This window comes from Alligator mississippiensis, chromosome 1, assembly GCF_030867095.1.
Source record: "Alligator mississippiensis isolate rAllMis1 chromosome 1, rAllMis1, whole genome shotgun sequence".
NCBI classification, from domain to species: Eukaryota; Metazoa; Chordata; order Crocodylia; family Alligatoridae; genus Alligator; species Alligator mississippiensis.
The window spans coordinates 428,180,763-428,203,059 of record NC_081824.1 but is presented as its reverse complement, the minus strand read 5'-3'; the positions used below and the strand labels follow the sequence as shown (position 1 = coordinate 428,203,059).

Genomic DNA, 22,297 nt, shown 5'->3' with positions numbered 1-22,297 from the left:
ACATCATTACTTCTTGCTCTGTCCCCATCAGCCACAGAAAATAGCCTGTCATCAGCCTCTTTATGGCTGCCCTTCAGGAATTTTAAGACCGTTATCAAATCCTGCTCCTCTCCCCACCCAATATTTTCTTCTTCAGACAAAACAATCTCAGTTCTTTCAACCTTTTCTCCTAAGTCATGTTTCCCAAACCTCTAATCATGTTTTTGATCTCCACTGGACCCTTTTCAATTCGCCTAGGTCTTTCTGGAAATGCAGGTCCCAAAATTGGACACAGCAATCTCCATGCGAGCCCTCACCACAGCTAGGCAGAATGCCAGAAATAATTGCCCTTGACTTCCAGGTGACACTTCTGTATTGACTTTTTATGTAACAGGAGTACACTGTTGACTCATACTGAGTTCACAGTCCACTATAACCCCCAGCTCCTCTTCTGCAGTATTGCAGCCTAGCCATTCCACCCCCTCCCCCCCCCCCCCCATTCAGAATCATAGAAAAGATCCTACCTGCTCAAGGTAGGATCATCCCTGTATACACCAATCTATCCTGTCCTTAACATTTTGCAGAGATGGAGATTCCACAACCTCTCTAGATAGTCTGCTCCAATGTTTAGCCACCCTCATAGTAAGGAAGTACTTCCTAATATCCAACATATTGTATTTGTGCATTTGATTGTTCTATCCAAAGTGCAGGACTTGGCATTTGTCCTTACTGAATTTAATTCAATTAATTTCAGACCATTTTCCCAGTCTGTACAGGAAATTCTGAATCCTAACTCCCATGTCCACAGAGTCTATAACTCTACCCAAGTTGGTGTCATCTGCAAATTTGCTAACCATGCACTTAATGCCATCCCCCAAATCATTAACAAAGATACTAAACAATAGGGCTGTGTGAAGCTTTGGTGGTGATTTGATTCGGTGGCCAAACTCCAAATCAAATCAGGGGACCAATTAAAAGGTCCGAATCGATTCAAAGATCTTCAAATCTTCGGAAAAGATTCGGAGAGCTTAGATGATTCGGGCAGTCCCCAGTGGCTGCAGCAGGGAGCTGCAGCCACTACGAGCTGGTAAGTACTAGGGGCAGGGGAGGCGGGGCTGGGCCAGGGGGAAGAAGACTCCCTGCCTGCTCCCCCAGCCCCTCAACCCCCGCCCGCTCCCCCAGGCCCCCATGGGTGGTGCCCTGCCCTCCCCAGCTCCCAGCCCTTTTAAGAAAAGCCTCGTGTTCACTGGGTGCTGCCCGGCATGGGGAGCAATCCCTAGTGCTCCCCACTGCCCCACGCTTCATGGGGGGGCTCTGCACAAGCCCCCCCAACCCCCCCTCCCCCCCGGGACTCCCCGCTCCTGCAGTGACCTTGGGGCTTGGGGGGGGAGGGGGGGACTCGTGTAGAGCCCCCCATGTGATGCAGGGATACCCCCCTGCCGAAAGGAGCAGTGAGTCCAGGGTTTTCTTGTTTGTTTTTTTTTCTTAAAGGGCTGGAGCCATGGTGGGCAGGACAGCCATGGGGGGGCTGGGGGCTCATGCAGAGCCCCCCACATAGCGTGGGGCAATGCGGGGACAGCAGGGATATTCCCCCCCCCCCCCAACAGCACCTGGTGGGTTGGGGATTTTTTTTATTTTTATTTTTTAACAAGTGCCAGGAGCTCTGGCAGGCAGGGCAGCCACTGCCAGGCTGGGGGGGGGGGGGAAGGAAATGGGCCTGGCTGATTCAGAGATTTGACAGCATCTGTATCTCTGAATCAGATTTGGCCGAATCGATTCGGGACAATGATTCGAATCAACAAATCGAATCACTGTCCCCTGAATCAGCGGAATCCAAAGCAAATACTAGCCAGTTCGCACAGGCCTATTAAGCAATACCAGGACCAGGACAGGTCCCTGAGGAACCCCACTCAAAAATTCCTTTTGATTAGACACTGAGCCATTGACAGCTACTTTCTAGGGTGACCATCCATCCCTGTTTGAAAGACAGGACATCTAGGACACTGTCGCCCACCCCTTCCTTAAGTCAGCAGACCACCGTAGGGAAAGGCAGAGGTGGAACAGCATGCTGTTACAGGCAGTGTACCAAGCTGCCTTCCTGGGGCACCACACCACTTCCCTTCCCTATCAGACAGCTCCCAGGATGCTCATTTTAATCTGCACCCTGCACCCAGGATCAGCCTCCAAAATCTGGGACTGTCGCAGGAAAAACAGTCACTCTACTAGTGACTGTAGAGTAATGGTCACTCTACTACTCTGAACAAGATGGTCTAACTAGACATGCACCTTGCACTACTTTCATCTACCCTATATTTTCTTAAGCTTACTAATGAGAATGTCATGGGAGTGTCAAAAATCCCACTAAAAAAAAAGGTACATCACATCCATTGTTCTATCCCCATCTACAGAGCCTGTCATCTTGTTGTAGAAGGAAATCAGATTAGTCAAGTATGATTTGCTCTTGACAAATCTGTGTTGGCTGTTCCTGGTTACCTTGTTATCCTCTGTATACCTAGAAATAGATTCCTTGAGGACCTGCTCCATAATCTTACCAGGCATCAAGGTCAGGCTGACTGGTCTATATGACACTGGATCCTCTTTCTTCCCTTTTAAAGACTGGCACTATTATTTGCCCTTTTCTAGTTGTCTAGGACCTCACAACCTCTATGGCCATGTCCAGATGAGTGCAGCTGTGCAGTGTGTGTTGCCGCAGATGTCACATACCGCACATTCAACTGTTCTCCACACTGCAAGATAGCGGTGCGGGTTGGGGGGTTGATCTTGGGGAATCCCAGGGTCAAAAAAACCTGCACAAAAAAAAAGGAGCAGTGTGGCACACAAGGGGGCAGCGCGCACCACCTAAAACCAGAGCCTGGCCAGCCAGAGCCACCTCTCCAGTTGCCAGCCAAGCTCTGATCAGCAGAATAGATGCTGCTGCAATTCCAAGAGGCCCCCAGGATGCCAGGTAAGGCTGCTGGGGCCAGGCCAGTGCTGGCCCCAGCCTCCCCTACCCCACATCAGAGGACACGTGGCACAGGTGTCCCTGAGGAAACTAATATCCACGCTCATGCAGACACAGCCTATGACTTCTCAGACAGACTAGCCAATGGCTCTGCAACTACCTGAGGTAACTCCTTGAGTCCTCTAAGATGAATCTCATCTAACCCTGATGATTTGAAAATATCCAGTTTTTCTAAGTAATATCTAACCTGTTCTTCCCCTACTCTGGGCCAATTATCTCCTCCTATCCTTGCTGCCTATTGCACTCACTGTCTGAAAGCTGACCTTATTCATGAAGACTGAAGTAGAAAGAGACATTTAATATCTGATATCTCTGCATCATCCCTTACTAGATTGCCTGCTCCTTTACTTGGTCTTCCCCTTACTTCAAACATCCTTGTAGAACGCTTTTATGCTGCCTTTTAATGCCCCCTACTAGCTGAATTTCAATTTGTGACTTCATTTTCCTGATTTTCTCTTTGCATGCCCATGCTACACTCTTATATTTATCTCTAGTAATATAGCCAATTGTCAAGTTGTGCAAGATGCCTTTTAAGTTTGAACTTTTTAATAAATTCACTGTGTAGCTAAACCAGTCTTTTGCTGTACTTTCTATCCTTTATGCACATTGGGATAGCCTGCTCTAGTGCCCTATGATCTCCTTAAGGTACAACCAGCTCTCCTGGACTCCTTTTCCCTTAGGACTTGGCCTCCATGGATCTGCTCACCAGTTCCCCAAGTTTACTAAACTCTGCTTTTCTGAAGTCCAGGGTCTTCATTTTATTGCTGTCCTTCCTCCCTTTCTTTGGGTCTTGAATTCTATCATATCACGGTCAATGTCAAGTTACCTTCCACCTTCAGATTCTTTCCTATTTGTGAGCAGTAAGTCAAAAAGAGCTTCCTCCATATTTGGCTTCTCCACCATCAGTACCAAAAATCGAACTGCCATAGCAATTAAAGTTTTACATTAGCACAAGATCGTGTGATTTGGAGACTTTCATTTCTTTTTTGAAAAAAAAGCCTTGTTCTCTTCATCTGCCTGGCTTGGTGGTCTAACAGACGCCCACCGTGACACCACTATTGCTATTCCCCTAGTTTCCATTCTTTGCATCTGTAGGGGGGAAGAAAAAGGGGGGAGGGAAAGCAAAATTTGGAGTGACTGCAGCCACCCCTGTAGCTCCCCTCCCAGTGCCACTGACACCCACACCGAGTGCAGCCCCGGCCCATCCCCACCCCCCCACGCATTGGGAAGAGCCTGGTGAGGCCTAGCCCCAGCCCACAGCTGTAGACCACCCCACCCCACCCCTGCCCTACATAGATCCAGGGCCGCACACCCCCTGTGCCCTCCTGTGGTGCGCACAGCAGCGGGAGCCACTCTACGCCCCTCAGACAAGCTGCAGCTCTGTCCCGTGTCCCGCCCCATCTCAGCCCGGCAGCGCCTGCCCTAGCCCCAGGCCCATTCCCTCCCTCACCACAGGAGCTTTGATCTGCCCTCCCATGCCCCTTCCCTCTCCCCGCTTCCACCACATGCCAGCTGCATGCATCTGTATTGGAAATCAGATCGGTATCGACCAATATGCCTCCTTAAAGATCAGCTATCAGGCCCCCAAAATCTCTATCAGTGCACCCCTAAAAGCTACCCTCATTTATTTTCAATGACCAAGTGTCAGTTGTTCTGAAGTAGGGATGGTAGTGTTGTTGTAGCTGTGATGGTCCAGGGAATATGAGCACCAAGGGCCTTTCTAGTGATACCTTTTATTGGACTGACTATATAACTTTGAGAGACATTAGACAAACTTTTAGGCAAAAAAGATATCCAATAAAAGATCCTTGTTTCTAGTTGGCCTGTAGTGAGCTGACTGTTAAGCTGCTTTGATTTTCTGGCAATACCTTAAGTAAATACCTAGCCAAAGACCAACAAAAATCTAAATTTTTTAAAACTAATTTTTTATTTTAAATAATTGGTTTCCTTTGACCTCCTGAAGACGCAAGAAGCTAAAGATTTAAAAACATACTTAAAATAAATATTTTCCTTCACTTTTGCAGAGCAAGTACACAGACTGGGTTTAGTAAAAAACCTTAGACATGCTCAAGATACCCACTGTTTTGAAACCTGAGCCTTGATCCATTAACACAACCCCCAATAGTCTTATTAAAAGCAGCTATAGGTAAACCATTAAAAATCAATAAGACGTTAAATCAGAGTAGTAAATGTTATAATATATTTGAAAAGAAATAAAAATAGATTAAATAGTCTCATATTATTTATACTAGGCAACTGCTGTAGATGTCATAGGAATGGGATCAGGAATGTGAGGGAGGTTCTCCATTAAGCTTCTCCATTAAAATGAAACCTACATAACAGATATTGAGACTTCTCCACTTTTAAGCCACAAAATATTGGCTCTTGAAAGGCACTTCATAAAAAAGCAACTTTTTTCCCCCTCTTAGGCTACACAGAATGCTGTCATTGAAGTCACTGGACTAATCTGTTAGCAACTTTAGCTGGAACAAGTCTGGACTCTATTTCTGTAGATTTTAAAATACAGTTGATGTAAAGGATTTCTACACAGATGTATAATTAATCTAAAAATACAAATACTGATGAACTGATGCAATATGTTAATGGTAAGGGAAACAGTTAAAATTAATTTTAGGAGACCTCAATATCCACACCAAGTTCCCTTAAGTTTACTTTTCCAAAATAAGAAAAATCCACTGCACTGACATGTGTTAAAACTATTTATATAAAAACTGTGTAGGAGTGAAGAACACATTTGGACTCTCCCCCTGCCCCTCCATCCTGCATTCACATTTAAGCTTTATACATTTCAGTATTATTACTCCAAAAGACTACATCTCTCCAAAAAAGTTTACGGAAATATTTTCCATCTCAAAATTGATTTGCAGTGTAACAGGGATAGTATATTTCTTCCCTGTTACAGTGTCATGTAGCGGTACTAACTCAAAGTTCAAATAATTTCTTTACTTTATTACCACTGGTAATCTAAGAAATGCTGTCATCCACAGTAGAATCACATGAAGTCACACTCCTCTGGCACATTTTGTGCATAGCAATCAGCCCATAACACAGTTCTGTGTTGTTTAAAATTCAGTTTATTCTTCAATTACTCCACTAGCTTGACTCTAATTTATTATATTTTCTGGTACATTTGATTTTGGATACTATGACATCTTGGTACATACCATTAGAGAGGAAACATAAAATGGCAAGGGTACCTAGAGACAGATGAGAATAAAATATCAACAGCCTGGAAAATTAAGAATATCACTGCCCGTTTCTGCTCCCTCAGGTTGTTGTTTTTTTTTCCTGCATTAGTGCTAAAAATTTTAACAATACTTTTTCAGTACAGGAATTACTTACAATCATACCCTCAAAAGCCAATAGGAGACTTCATCTGGTATGGAGAGGGGCAACTCAGCTACTTAGCAAGAAGTGCACTAGACTGAGCTTTTTGGCACAGAGTCAAGCAGAGTGGGGCCTCCCCACTGCCCCCCAACATCTTCCCCCTTGAGGCCTTTAAGTATTACCACAATACAAATACTAAGTAAAACTCTGCCACTAGCACAACAGACAGCCTACATTGGCACCCATATGCTTCCAAATCCAATTTCAATATTAACATATTGACTTTTTTCACCTTACCTCATGTTGCTTCTAGCTATTTCATACCACCTCTCTCCCCCACAACTTTAGATTAACTGACAAACTGCTGTCAGAAGTCTCCACGTGATGTGTGTCTTGCAGTTATTAGCAGAACTCTGGTCTAAACTTCTTCCCAGTGGCTTGGAGACCAAGTACATTAACCTCCAGGGCCCAATGCCAAACCCATCTGCTTACTCAGGTTCTTGCCAGTAAAGTGGGCTATCACTGCACTCGCTTGTAATCAGAAGATATGTTTGCTTTGCTTATTGCTTTTTTATACTTTTATTGGAGTTTATGCATATGTGGGTCATGGTGGCATAAGGACCTTTTAAAAAGAAAAGAAAGAAGTATTAGAGGGGAAGATGGCAATAACTGCTATATTTATATTGTTTGACATCTTGCATTACAAAAGATTCTTGCAATCTTTTTTATGAACATTTAAACACCCCCACTGTTTGCACTATCCCTTGAAATTCCTTGGGTTTTGTAGCAACAAACTGCTGAAGATTTCATTTATCTTGTTTGTGTAACTCAGAGGAGTGTTTAGGCAGCTTGTAAAGATAATAGCTGAGCATGATATTCTAGGCTAAGTCCATACAACTACCAGTATGCAACATCGCTACCACAAGCAGGCTGTGTTGGGTATATCCAGGTGGCCACAGCGAAGAAACCAAGCTAAGTTCAACTCATCCAACCCATCCTACCTTTTAGATCCAGAAGCTCATTTCTCTCTTTCAGACAAATCTTCTTCTGACAGTAAGTCATTTAGTATAAACAACATTAGGAGTTCAGGGTTGAAACCATACTGATGATTCATCAAGGGAGGTAACTAGTAACCGTTGGAATATTCTCCTCTTTTCATTTTAAAAAATTATTATAGAAAATTGCATGCCAAAAAGTTTAAATAATAGTTTTTAGATTGCAAAGTTAAATGCTCCAGAGATGGAAAGTGCCAGATTAAAGGTTGACCATTGGATCTTAAGTGCCTTGCTAAAAGATGAGATATAAGCATCAAGATTTTAAACATTTTGTCAATTAAATTTCATGGAGCTGGGGTCCAGGTGTCAATCCAGTATTACCTAAGTTTCATGCTGGACCTGATATCCTGGAGGTTGTGTGCGCGCCAGTAAGTTATCTGTCTGTATTTCAATTACAGTAGCTCAAAAGTTCAGGGCACACTAGCCCATCCTCACAGCATTATGTCTCAGGAACCCAAAACTTATTTAGACATGAAACACCATGTTATCCTACAGCCTGAAGACAACAGTTAAATGATCTTCAAATGTGACATAAGTTGCTATAAACAAGGTTTGTTCGGTGATATCTTTCATTGGACTAAGTACAAAAGATGTTCTCAAACAAATCTTGCTTCCCATATATGCCTGGACCATAACAGCCATGGCACTGTGACTACTATGTCGTTATGACAGCCAACTAAGTTTGGGGCCTTACCCACAGCATGCAATATATGCATTGATAATATGCATCACAGAGTAGGATTTATGTATAAAAGATGTAATAATCTGGAAAATCCCCCTATACACAATCAAAGTTTAGAGATAATCATATTAACAGCTTCAGTTGCTCCACAATACAGCTTGCATGTTTAAACACGCTCAGGAAGAAAGAAGAAAACTTTAACATCAAAAGCTTGTTTAAAAACATGTTTCTCAAAAAGATGCTGTAATCAGTTTAATCCTTTCCCAATTCATTTGTTATAAAAGAACTCTTTTTTTTTTTTCATTCAAGAATTTCAAAAAACACATTTAAGCCAGACACCTCAGTAGTGTGGAGATTTGCAGAAATCTCTCTTTAAAATGGCTTTATTTCATATTCTGGGAAACCATCTAACCTTTTTTTAAAAAGGAAAAGATTTCAGTTAACACCAAATGTTATAAAATTATTTTAATTTTCATATCTATTTAATGTTTTCTTCATTTTTTCCCTGACACAAGAAAACCAATGCAGAATTAGTTGCATTGTTTACCTGCATAGGCAACATTGGTAACTGAGGAGCAGGAAGCAGCTCCAGGATCCAGGTTTTCTGTTAGCTGCAGAAAATCATGGATTGTCCCCTTTAATGGGGGAAAACTATGAGAAACTGCAGGTTTTCCCTTGCAAGCTGGCAGCCTTCCAGCTAGCTGCAAGGAGCTGCTGGGGGGAGGGGGGGGTGGGAAAGGGAGGAAGAGAAGGGCGATTAGAGGAATAAGACTGGCTGGCATACAGCCAGGCAGGGTGGTGGGTGGGAGCAGCCCTGGCATCTGGATACAGGCAACTGGGGGGGGGGGGGGGGGGGGGGGGGGGAGGGCAGTGCAAGCGGGGAGAGGAAGGTGTCCAGATGCCAGGGCTGCAACAGGGCAGGGGGGCTGAAGCAGCACCTGGTGTTACCACTGTGCCCAGCTCTGAGCTGTTGCCAGTAGGGTCCACTGGAGGCCCCTGTCCCTCCAGCAAGGGAAGGGGGTTGAGGGCATCTGTGTGGCTGGGCTGGCAGCACCGGGGGCTAGCACCTGTGCTTTCAGGAGCAGGGCAGCTAAGAGATGCTGCCTGGTGTGGGGAGCGGAGGCTGTGTGGCCAGGCTGCCTGGCGCAGCTCCAGAGCCCCAACCTAGGGTGGAAGAAGGGGTGCCACAGGCATCCCCTCATTCCTCCAGCCTGTGCCAAGGCCAGACTCAATCCACTGCAGCCCACACACGCTGCTGCTGCCACACAAGCAGCCTCTGCACTCTGGCACAGGCAGGATGGGGACTGGAGCCTCTCACCCTCCTCCTGCTGCCTCACAGTATGGTGGCACTGGTCCTCCCTGTCACCCCGCAGCCCCAGCCAGCAGTGCCGGGGCAGCTTGTGGTGCCCCAGCCACCGCTGTCTGTGGTTCTGCATGAGGTGCACGGCATGAACCTCATGCTGGAGTCCGTCCCCACCATGTCCCAACAGACCACCATCCTGTAGTTCATGTGGGGCCAGGCTAGGCCTGGGGGCACTGCAGGTTGGGAGTGAAGGGCAGTAGATGGGCCAGGCGTGCTGTGGCTTGGGAGAGGGGCACTGGGGGGGGGGGGGGGGGCGGGCAGGGGACTGCAGGTCAGGAGAGAGGGGCACCGGAGGTGACAGGAGGCTGTGGATCAGGATGAGGGGCACCAGCAGGGCTGGGGTCTGCAGGTCAGGAGTGAGGAGCACTGATGGGGACAGGGGGTGGGGGTTGAGGACCCATTGGGAGTGAGGAGCATCACCAGGGCTGCAAGAGTTAAGGCTTGGGAATAAGGGGCAATGGCATGCGCAGCAGCAGCGGCAGGGCACGGCACGGCATGGCATAACAGGGCTGTTCACTGCCACAAAGCAACAAGGGGGAGACAGCCACAGCTGGACCCACATCTCGGTGAGTAAAAAGGGCACAGGGAGCTCTGATTTTCCATGATAAAAACTAAAATCAAAAGTATTGATAAATATTATACACACATACATACGTGTGTCATGGTGTATCATTTTAATCGCAGGGAAATGTGAATTTGGGATTTTTAAAAAGCGGAGGGTTTTTTGTTTTTTTAAATCAGGGAATTTGCTATTTTTAAACAGAGAACACCAAGATCCCTGCTGAGGAGTTTACATGTAATAACTTTGTAAATCTGATAGGTCACACATCCTAATCTCTGCAGATAAAACTGCACATTCAAGCATTAGGGTTATCTTGACTAGGACATAAAGGATGTGATGACAGTTTCTAAAAATATTTACCATAGACAGGACCACATATGCACACACTTTTAGTGTATACTCATCTCCCCCCAGTTTCAACCTAACCAGTTCAAAAGGTTTTAAAATAAATACTGCCTCATCTGTAACAGTTATTATGAAGTATTAATATTAAAATATAAAAGTGTAAGTTATTATCCTGGTCAAGATGAACAACTGAAATGAACTCTTCTTTTGTCCTGCAAGACCAAACTCAGAGCGACGTTGGCATCATTAGGTCTTCACATCATCACAGCATTGAGAAACTTCCTTTAATAAACCTGGGACTAGCTTTCAAGATTCATAGCTGTCCAGCATACTATCTGAATTATTTTGCGTTTGTAACAAATTGCATCTGCCAGTTCCTCAATCACCTTGATGGTGTGGCACTCTGCTAAAAAATATTTACTGGCTTTAGTACTTTCCAAATAGTTCTACTGTTTATCAAAGTGTTGTACTTTCATAGCACTTCTCCATTAGAATGGCACATACAGCTTGATACCATTCATTGCTTCATTTCACACACTAGTAATCCAAGATTCTGCATTACTATCCACTTCAGTGTTAATCTTCCCACAGATTCTCTTTTTCTGCTTACATGGCAAGACATCCTAGGTCAAATTCATAGACAAGCTGTGTTGCTGATTCCCCCTTTTGCAACTAATATATCACCTATGGTTTTGCTCTAGTGGAAAGCTATTTTTCCTACATCAAGTAGAAGAGCCTGACCAAAGATGCAAGTCATCAGCAATCAGTTAAAAGAGAACAAAGTGAAAAAAACCCTAAAATACTATTAATGCAGTACCATACCTACAAATATACAAGTATTCCAAGACAGTTTATGCTGCACATGCAGTAAAGACTACTTCTGTTACTAAGTTTTCATGTAAAAGTAGTCACCCGCACCAGGTGCAATAGAATATATAACAGCTGAATAGGCACTCTGAGACAATGTGCAAGTATCAGGTGCTCCCTGGTCATTATTTTGCCAGGCTAAATAAAACGGTATTTTTTATCTTTGTATCTATGAGGTTAAAGCAAACAAATTCAGTTCTTTATTCAAATTATTTTCTTTCTACCAAGTGTTTGTACCAAAGCCCAAGAAGCCATAAATAAAACAGCACTGTAAATAAAAGAGCATCAATAGTTATAAAAACATAGATTTAACATGCATATCTTTTGCTACAATTGAACCTCTTTTGTGGCAGAAAGATATTCAAGTGCATAGAAAATAGTCTGCAAAATCAAAATAAGCATTTGCACCTATTAAATTATTGGATGGTATTAGCATTGTAGTGCCATTTAAATAGTTAAGGAAATGCTGAAGGATTACAGACTAAAGAAACAATGTTTTCAGCATCCTTACTACAAGCCAGAAAATTATGTTAGATTTGCAAAAGACATGCTTAATGTATGAACAGGTAGGAGAGCTTAATGATGACTAATTCAGGGAAGTTACCTTGTAATTACTGTATGCTAAATACTGGACAATATAAATGAAACACATGACCAAAATCTTGTTCAGGGATACAGACCAGTACTCCTAACTCACTCAAACAGAATAGGCAGGCTTCTTTAGCTGCATTCATTAACCTAAAAGACCAAAAAGCTCTTTTTGGGCAAAAAACAAATAAAGATGGGAAGAAAGGCTCTGAAAGGAAAAACATAGATCAGCCTTCCCAGAAAGAAGCCTGGGGACTGAACCTGCATTCGTGAGTACAGTAGCGTCTTAGAAGTTGTTCCCTCAACGGCAGGCAAAGGTAACCTCAAGAAGGGAAACACGTATGAACCATAGTCAGTGCATACACACAATGTATTAAGTGTGGAGTTTGAATCTACATGCCTATAGAGGACCAAGGTTTATTGGTAGGGATGTACCAAAAATTGCGCAGAAATTTTCCTGCATTCAAATGTACAACAATTCTGCAATTTTTGCAAAATCAGGCATTTTCTGTCAAATAAATCTGCGTAAAAAGGAGCCCCACAAAAAAAGTGGGAAAAGCGGGGCTCTGTATAAAAACAAAAGGTTTTTCTTTTTTCTCCCCCGCTGGGCAGCAGCCAAAATGGCTAGTGTCTCTGCCCTGGCTGCTGATTGTGCAAGAGGGCTGCCCTCATTCAGCCTCTCAACCCTGCAGTCTGGGCAGACAGGGCCAGGCCCAGCCCTGCTTTTTCACTTGGCAGCCAGTTGTCCAGCTGGGCCCATCCTGCAGTAAGCAGGCTCTGCAGAAGATGGGAGACACAGCCAAGGGGAGCAAAGCTGGGCCACGGCAACTGGGGAAGGGAGGGGGCAGCCTGTCCCCATGCTTGGGAGGGGCTGGGGAAGGGCTGGGGGACTTAATCCCCCTCCTCTCTCCCCATGCAGGCCAGGACTGGAAAGGGAGCAGAGCCAGGCCAGGGGGCAGTTGGGCAGTGGCACCCCACATCTGCCAGGCATGGGCTGGGAGGGAGGCAGTGGGGGACAGCCATGATTTCCCTGTGAAATTGGAGACCACAGCAAGCCTGTGCAATTTGGCCCCTAGCTCTATGATTTGAGCACGTCCCTATTCATAGATAACTCTGAAAATGTCACCTTAAGCAAAAAATTCCTGTAGAAGAATCTTAAATTGTTGCATAGCAGGCTCCTATCACACACTACCCTTAGGACTTGATTAACAAGGTAATCACATCTTAAATTATAATGCAGCCACACAGTAAAGCAATTGTCATCATAAAATACAGAATAAGCCACAAATGTATTCCACAAAAAAAGTGTAATATCTTTGTGGCCAGTTCCCATCATGTCATTAATTGAACGTGTGGCTAGGTGCACCCCTAATGGCTGGGAGCCCTGTCAGTTGATGGAGCTCCCAGCTGTCGGGGCACACCATGAGGCTCCCAGCTGCAGGAGCACATGGTGTGTCCTTGCCCCTGGGAACCCTGACAGCTGATGACTCCTAGCCACAGAAGCCTGCTGCTTGGTGATCCCGGGCTCCCTCTGCACTGGCAATAAGGCGTGATGGGATCTGATGCTAGATCCCACAACCATGCCTCCTGCCATGCACTCACGGCATGGCAAGTAGAGTGACCATGTGGATCATACCTCAGATCCCATTGCACCTTTGCCAGCATCTTACAGGGGTCTTGGGATGCCCATCTACTTTTAATTTACATTGATATAAGTAGTGTCTGTGACTTCCCGCAATTCCCATTCCTTGATCCAGAGGGCTTCTGTAAACAGATCCTGGTCAGGAAGGTTGCTCCATAAAGGGCATTGCAAAGGAAAGCAGGCCTTGGATTGATTAAACAGGTCACCATAAAGTGGTAGATAAGGTGTAGCATGAATGGTTTCAACCAACTTTTGGGTCATCGTCATACGACAGATGTGTAGGGGGAATTATATTTGCAAGGAGGGGAGGGGAATTGAGCAGAGGGTTCCAGTTATAATATGCATGGTTGCATTCAGCTGAGTGTCAACAAGATGTGAATGTGATGATTTTCACCAGTCAGGTGCACAATACTCTGCTGCTGAGTATGACAGGGCAAGAGATGAAGTCTGGAGTGCTGTGGCTGAAGCTTCCCACATTGATCTAGGCTATTGCTTGGCACCGCGGATTTACACTCGCTAAATAAATAATAATAAATTAGTAGTGTAAGTGCTATTGTAGCAGTAACGGTCCAGAAACTATGTGAGGGGCAAGGATTTCTTGGGGTGATATATTGGACCAACTGCATAGTTGGAATGGAGTTAGATAAGCTTTCGAATGCAGCGCATGCTTCATGAGCTTTAATAAAAGATACCACCCTAAGAAACCCTCGCCTCTTCCGATGATGTTAGTTTGATTCAAGTCTCAAAAAGTTGGTAAGTAAATAAAATTTTCCTAAGACAGAAGAACAACATGGTTACTGTAGGGAAATAGCTATTAAGTAGGTATGAGAGCCCATAGAAGAATGGGCTATAGATAAATTTACAGTAAGTCTGAAATGAAGATAAAAAACCATCAGGACTAAGTGCCACTCGCTCAATAGCTGTTTCTTTGATTTTTCTTATTGGCTAGAAATAGCTTAATATAGTCCTTACTTAAGCATCTAACGTACTGTGGTTATTCAATGCCCTATTCACACTGAAGGCCTCCCTGAAATCTGATTTACTCTATCTACAGAGCCAGAAGCTGACTCACGTACCATTACTGCACAATCACCTTGCAGCATCTATTCTTTGACTGGGAAAGTCATCACATAACACATTGCTTGGAAGAAAAATAAAGGCATAACAGTGCTTTCAAAGTATTGGTCTGTGCACATATTACTTGTGAATAAAGTGGGAAGGAGTGTCTGCCTCAAAAGCAAAATGCAGCCAGTTTAAGTGAGAAACAGTCTAGCTGAGAAACAAGGAAGAGACTGTCCAGGCCTATATTAAGAAACCTCTTTTGGCACAGCAATGCAGGTTAAGGGAGAGATTTTTGGTGTCACTACTATACCAGTAAAATCCCTAAAATAGGTGCTGTTCTACCAACATAAGCATGTTTTTGGGGTTACAGCTTATTTCACGAAGGGACAATAAACAGCACGCATATGCCAGCGCAGACTGCATTGACATGAATATTGTTTATGGGTATGCTACACCAGTAAACCTTTTCTAGTGGGGACTGGACTTTACTTCAGGATCTCAACTACAGCTTACAGAAATTAGACACCATTATTTCACTTACACGTGAGAAAAGCTCCCCTTGCAGTGCATGAATCTTCACTACCTCTGTACCTTGCCCCCTGCCACTTGCCCTCCCCATTCTTACCCTCCCAGGGCTCTGCTTCCCTTTCTAATTCAATTATTAATTCCTTTCATAGAACACATGATATCAAGCACAATGCAACATCCATCACCAATTGATTTTCATGAATTGGTCTTAGCATACATATCAGTATCACATCAGCAGTACTTTACCCGAACTAGTTGGGTTTACCTGTATTCCCAAATCCCCCTGCTAGACTTCTAATACTAGAGCCCCAACCCTCTCTTTTTCTTCTCTCACTGAAGGGGAGAACTCCAGTGGGGGCCTTAGGATTTGCCAGGGGTTACAGGGGGAGCCTGGCTTGCACTTGATGGGGGTGGAAGTCCCAGCAGAAAGCAGTGCCCCAGGACCTGATGGCAAGCTGTCAGTCCTGCTCTCTGTCCCTCCCTCTGTGCAGACATAAAAAGTAGAACTCCAAAGTAGAACTGTATTTACCCAAATGCAAGACAACTTCAAATTTAAGACAAATGATGTGTGTTATGATTTTTCATGTATAAAATCTAATTATTGGAGAGAGATCTTAAATTTGTCCTTCCCACCTGCTGTAGGGGGGAAGGCAGTGGGGAAGACAAGTGACCTGTCCCTCCCACCATTTGCCCCTGTCCTGTTTGTCTCCCCCAAGCTGCATGCATGCCCTGATGCCACCCCCCCAACATTTGCCTCCTTGCAGTGCATGAATCTTCATTACCTGTGTCCCTCTGTACCTTGCCCCCTGCCACTTGCCCTCCCCCTTCTTACCCTCCCAAGACTCTGCTTCCCTTCCCCACTTGACCCCTCCTGCTGTCTGCCCCACCCCCATGCAAAGCACGGCTCTGGCCTGGGTCATGGAGCACATGGTTGCTCCAACCCTCGCCCAGTCATGCAGCAGTTGTTGCAGAACCAGCAGCTCTGGCCCCAGCCCCAGAGCCAGAAGTCACTACCGCATGACTGGGCAGGGGCCACAGCAACCAAGTGCTCCATGCCCTAGCCTGAAGCTGGAGCTGGGTAAGCAGTTGGGGGCGGGGGAGGAATAGCCACAGGGGGAAGCAGAAGCAGTGTGGAGAGGGCAGATGACCTAGTGGCAGCGAATGCAGCTGCAAGCAAGTCCAGGTCAGGGCCGCAACTGCTCCACCACCTTTGCACCCAAATGCAAGACAGGGCATTTTCCACAAATTAAATGATGGGGGCGGGGGAGAGGAAGGAGGCAGGGAGAATGCATCTTGGGTTTGAGTAAATACAGTAATTGATTTCAGGAAGTACTAGTTTGAAACATTTCAGCTGTTTTTGGACCTTTTCAAAAAGGGCTTATACATTTGTACAGCTGGCTTTTAGAAACTCTTGAAAGGCATATGAAACATTTCTATTGTTATATCTGTCCATACCTAAGGAGTCTGAGGGCTCAACATTGTGCATACAAGCTGGAGTAGTGCAAAGCATATCTGCAAAGAAGGAACCAAAGTAGAGCAATACTGAAAGATGCTGCAAAAGTGGACTAGGATAAAGAATAAAATTGACTTGAACATCATATAGTCAGTAGCAGTAATGTTCCTTTTCCAGGACTGTCTTCTGATCAAGCAGTACAGGGAGAGGTATAACAGACATTCTGACAGATTCTGTTGGGTTTTTGGGGTTGGTTTTTTTTACAAGTTCTTGGAAGATAACACACTGAGGTTTCATATTTTCACAGCTATCTTTAGGAACAACAGCACCATCATAAGATACTTCAAAATTACTCCCAGTATAAATGTTCCTCTCTGTACATGAGCGTACAAATCTGTAGAACACTATTCATTTTTCCTAATTTAATACAGAAAGGAGAATATCTGACAAACCCAAATCACCTGAGCCAGCATAAACCAAAGGCACCGCTTTGCCCTTCTGCAACTGCTACTTTTTCTCTCTCTCACCACAGTTATTACACTTTTACACTTAATGCCCACCCCTTTTCAGTTGCAGCTTTGTGCTACAAGTCTGGTCAGCACAAGCACATCATAAAAAGCATGTATCCTTGTTATTTTCTGGTGTCCAATCATTTATAAACATTCAGTTTTAGACCTCTAAATGGTATTTGGTCATGCAAAAGATGCAGTCTTTATTTCTGCACTACATTCAACAGTCCACTTCTATCATTAGTTAAGTGTTCACAAATCTCAGCACTGAAGTGTAAGTAGCTTGGTCTTCTCTAGGGGAAGGAGAAGAAACAAAGAGCTGTTAGGCAAAAATCAATTGCTTACCTTACTATCCCAAATTCAATTAACTTTACCCCCTGGGCAAAGATGAAATGTACCAAATTGCAGGTTAGATAGCCTCTTATTTATGTTAGCCTGTTTCCTAAAGCCTTTCCATCCTAGACAACTTTCTGTCTAAACAGGATATAGTGATTTAGTGATTGTGACAACTTCTATTCTGTGAATTAGGAATCTTTTTTTACTGCATCTTGAAAAAAATGTTTGCCAAGTAAAGTTGAGAAGGTGACCTAAAGATTAAAAATATCATTTAAATGAGAGTACCAGCAGTTATTTAAAACCTCAAGTTTCCATACAGCTTCCCCCTTTTGTCTTCAAAGGAAAAGTTAAATTTTTCTTTATCATGAAAGAGTAAAACAAAGTATTCCTTAATAAATGAAACAGATCCAATTGACACTGGAGACCAATACATAATCAGTCTTTTCAGGTACAGTAAAGAAGTAATAAGTTTACGTTTTATGAAACGTAGAGCAAATCACTGTGTACAAGAATCGGTTCTAGATTCTTGCTTCAAATATATTTTATTTTACCATCTTACCTTCAACGTCACAATAAGAAAATTCAGGCTCCCCTAACCAGACTACAATAGGTAGAGAACAGAATTGCAACTTGTTTTGGTCTCACTTTCTTAAAATATTGACCAAAAAAAGAGAGAGAGAAACAACTACTTAAGAGTGGTAGTACAAGATGTCATTAAAGTGTTTTTACAGAAACATGAAGTTCTGTGAACTGAAGTTACAGAAATGCAAAGTATAGCTTACATCTGAAGCCTCACATGCTATACGCTTCTCCTCACCAGCCTGCATAATTATACCCATACAGATATCATTTTTTACTATCTAATGTACAAGTTATATGAAAATTTAGAACCTTACTATGTGTGTTTGACATATAGAAATATAGATTACCATAAAAACTTTTAAAAATGCCTAGTTCTTCTACTGTGTAATTAGCTGGATGGAGCAAACTGAGCACCCCAGATCAATATGCTACTTCCTTGAAAGAAACAACCGCACATCTTTTTTTCACCAAAACTCCTGTAAGGAAAACGTGGATTAACACCAACCACCATTATCTGGGGAAATAATGGTATTAATTAAAATATATGTAAAAATAAAGCATTGTAACTATTTCTAACGTAAGCTAGATCATATCAAAAACACTTGAAGTAAAGAGCAGGACATTCATATTATTGAGAAAAGTCCTGAAAGTACCATGTCAGCTCATATGCCAGAATGTTGCCTGAATTAAGCTAATACCACCCAGAGCATAGCTGCAAGTTGGAAAAGCGTCTAGGCCAGCAGTTCCCAAACTGCGGATCACAACCCCAAATGGGGTTGCAACATCATCAGATGGGGTCATGAGGGTGGGGGGCTGTGGGTTGAGAGTGAAAGGCCATGTTGAGGAAATGGGGCCATGAGTGGGGTCATGCTGAGGAAGAGTCTGGGAAGCACTGATCTAGGCACTGGCATTCACATTAACCAATGCGATTCCAAACCAGAAGTTATATATCCATATCATATCCCTACCAGAGAACGCACACTTCATAAAAAACATGAAATGTTTAATACCAAAACACGCAAGTGTTTAATCTCAAACTTTACAGATATAAATCCTGATCTGCAAATATGTATGCACAAACTTAAAATGAAATGCAAAAATAGTCCCACCGACTGCAACAAAAAATGCAGTTAAATTTAAGTGCATATATAAATATTTATAGTTAAAGCCATAAAAATCCTGCATTACAACTTTATAGTTCTCTATCGCACTGTAGAAAGCATGACCCAACAATTACATAGTGGCATTTAAACAGATTGCATCTTAAAAAAGGTAGTAGACTTTCTAAACAACAAGCTCTATTGGCCTAATAAAGCAATTAAGCAGCATATAATTCAATGATATCATATTAACAAATTGCTTTACAATCATTATGAAGCTTTCAAATATCAAAGGCAATTCACTGGTTACAAGGCTGGAATTTTTGCTTCCTCTCATCTTCTACACCAAGTATGGGAGCATTGCTTTAAGTGAGTGCTGCTTTCCTTTTAGTTACAGATGTTAACATCTAATAACTCCTAACAAGAGCTACATTTTACAGATTCCTGAAATTAATTTAGCTTTATCCAGTGACTAAACAGACAATCTCCATATGTTCCACTTCTAGTTTAGGAGGGAGATTATCAATACTGCTCTCCCTTCTGCACTGTCAGGTTCAAACAATGGAAGACATTTCTTAAAAGTGTGAGAAAATGAAGCCATAAAAATTAGCAGGGGACTTAGGGACCTGACCTACTTTGCTTGCTTTCTGAAGCATATTATATTTCAGTTAGACAATGATGCTTACACCAGAAGCTAATCAACTTGGGGATGGGGTGGGGTTAGCAAATAAGTTCATGATATAAATATACAAGTATGTGCATCAGGGTCTTGGCACAGGCTGCTCTGGGCAGGTAAACCTTCACTGACATCAACCGGACTTCTCTGAGCAGACCCCTGCACCTGTGAGAACAGTCAGCAGTATCAGAGTCCGTGTTTTTGAAAAATGAAAATTAAGATGTTCATATTTAAATAACATAATGCATCTTTCCGCAACAAACACCAGTATGTGGTGCCTAATCCTCTTGCAAAATTGTTACCGTTTCACTGAAAAACACATTGATTCATTTTAAATGGACATTAGGCTTGTAAATTATTGACAGGACATGTGAAAGTATTCTATTGACTTCTCTAGCTGGGGCTGAATTCAAGGGTCAAGGTTTGGCCTGCTTGAGTTGATGCAACTAAAGCCTAAAAAAGGATGAACTGTTCAGCAAGTTAGGAAGGTATTACTAGATGCATTGATTTTAAATAATTTATTTGTAATTACTAATTATATCAGTGGGCTGTAGTAATTTTAAAAAGGCAAATAGGTTATTTTTATAAATCATTCCAGTTCACCATGCAATGTTTTCTTATCTAACAGTTCTGTGCTAACCAGCTGACTTCCTCCATAATTGCTTGTAAGCCTATTCCAATCCTTCTTTTCCTGAAATACTTCATCAGCTAATACAGCACCAAGTAGAGGGAGACAGGACTCCCACTACTACTCCTCAGAAAAGTTATGGTAGTAGTGCTTTATTAAGCCACACTAATGTTCCTGAAAGGAGATGTATACACCTTGGCTCCATTTTGAGGAAATTTGTTTTAACAAAGCACAGCAACATATGGCACCAGCATCTTTATTTTGAAAGTGGGTAGGGATGCTAACTCAAACCATCTGATGTTTCTTCCTAAGCCTCCTTATCTGCTGTCAGATTACATGCTTAGGGTAAAACATCAGCAAGCCAAAAAGAAGTGGGAAGAGGCATAAGCATCAATCAATCAACTTATTTAATGAGATGAAGAGTCTAGCTCAGAATAATTTCCCTTTTTAACAGAAGGCCAAACACACACATTTATTTTCAGACACTATCATCAACCATATCCTGGGGTTAATCCGTAACAGACATTTTTACTTTGTAGAAAGACAAAAATAAACCCACATTGTAATGTAATTAAAAAAGGAATTAAACAAGGCTCAGAACTGCTTAATAGTGGATTTCTACTGAAGTAAACAATCCAATGGTATATACATTAGCAACACAGTAAAAAAAGTCACAGAGGACTGTCATATTTGCCATGGGCACATCCAAAATTACCAGTTCGCTACACTGCTGATTACTAACTTTTCATCAAGAGCAAGAATGACTCTGAAGTATCCCTTATTACAGATTTTTCACAGATAGAAACTAATGAATAAAAAATAGGGCCTTTGTTAGAGAAGAGAGAGTGAAATTTACTCTTCTGAAATAACTGTCTATTATAGATGCTTCGAGGTGTACATTTAGCTATGATTTGCTATGGTAGGGTTGTGAAACACATAACCTGAACCCAACTCCTATAACAGGGGCTTGCTTGCAGCTGTTCTTTCTTCCTCCCACACACACAGTAATTCAACTCCTCCTCAGCCCTTAGAACTCTTTCATAAAATTACATCCGAGCGGCATACACGTATTTCAGTAACAGGCTGAATAAATACATCCGCAGTCAATCCCTCGTACACAAGCCGAAACACAAATATCAGTTTTGTTGCATATGCAATTTAGGTTTCAGTGCAGCCTTCAGCATATAATGACAGCTCAGGTTTGGGAAAAGAATAGCTGTAGCTCTTCCAGCCTGCAGCTGCAGCCAGCAAATACCCACTCCCCTCCCTCTGAGCAAGTGCAGGACCAGAACCACCATGAAGAAACCTCATTTCTGTGCTGGAAAGGAGGAATGGCAATAGGCTAGGAAAAAAAGGATGAACCCTTTTTTCTCCTCACACCTCTGCAACCATGATGCTGACTGCGCCTGGAGCAATGGTCAGGGATGCAAAATAAAGGGGGGGGACTTTTTTTTTTTTTTTTTATTCCCGGCACAATATTAAATGTCAGACTGGCAAACAACAGGGAGGCAGTCCTGTTTATTCAGGGCTTCTCCCCCTGACCGGAGCCCAGCGTGGGAAGGGTTCCGGCTCGGGGAGCACATGCGGAGGTGCCTAGAGGGGACTCGCCCTCCCCCCGCCGGCGGCAGCCGCCTGCCCCTGCCCGCACCGCGGTCTCCAGAGCAAACTTGGCTGCGCCCGAGCCCGCCCCATGCTCCTGCCCGCCCCACACTTGTTGCAGCGCCCGCGGTCCTCCGGCAGCTCCGGCCTCCCCGCGCGGGCCAGGGCGATGCCCTTGCTGGGGGCCGGGCGGGAGAAGACGCCCTAAGCCGAGCCGGGAAGTTACTCACCGCCACGGATGGCTCGTCCGCCCCGGGCCCGGGGGCAGCTGTCCCGCACTGCGCGGCCGCCCCGGCCCCGGCCCCGGCCCCAGGGCGTGGGGGGGAGGAGCCGCCGCCGCCGAGCCCCGGCCACCAGCGAACCCCGGGCAG

At 43.8% G+C, this 22,297-nt stretch overlaps 1 protein-coding gene across 2 annotated transcripts in view; it reads right to left on the bottom strand.

Annotated features, from left to right (window-relative positions):
- The window catches only part of LNX2 (ligand of numb-protein X 2), a 99,921-nt gene extending 77,660 nt beyond the window's left edge, over positions 1-22,261 (bottom strand). The window contains exon 1 of one of the 2 annotated variants that reach the window (XM_014595941.3): positions 22,157-22,261. The gene's annotated coding sequence lies outside the window, so the exon portion shown is untranslated. The remainder of the gene's footprint in view (positions 1-22,156) is intronic. The other variant, XM_006270475.4, reaches the window with a different exon arrangement.
- Positions 22,262-22,297: the final 36 nt, after the last annotated feature.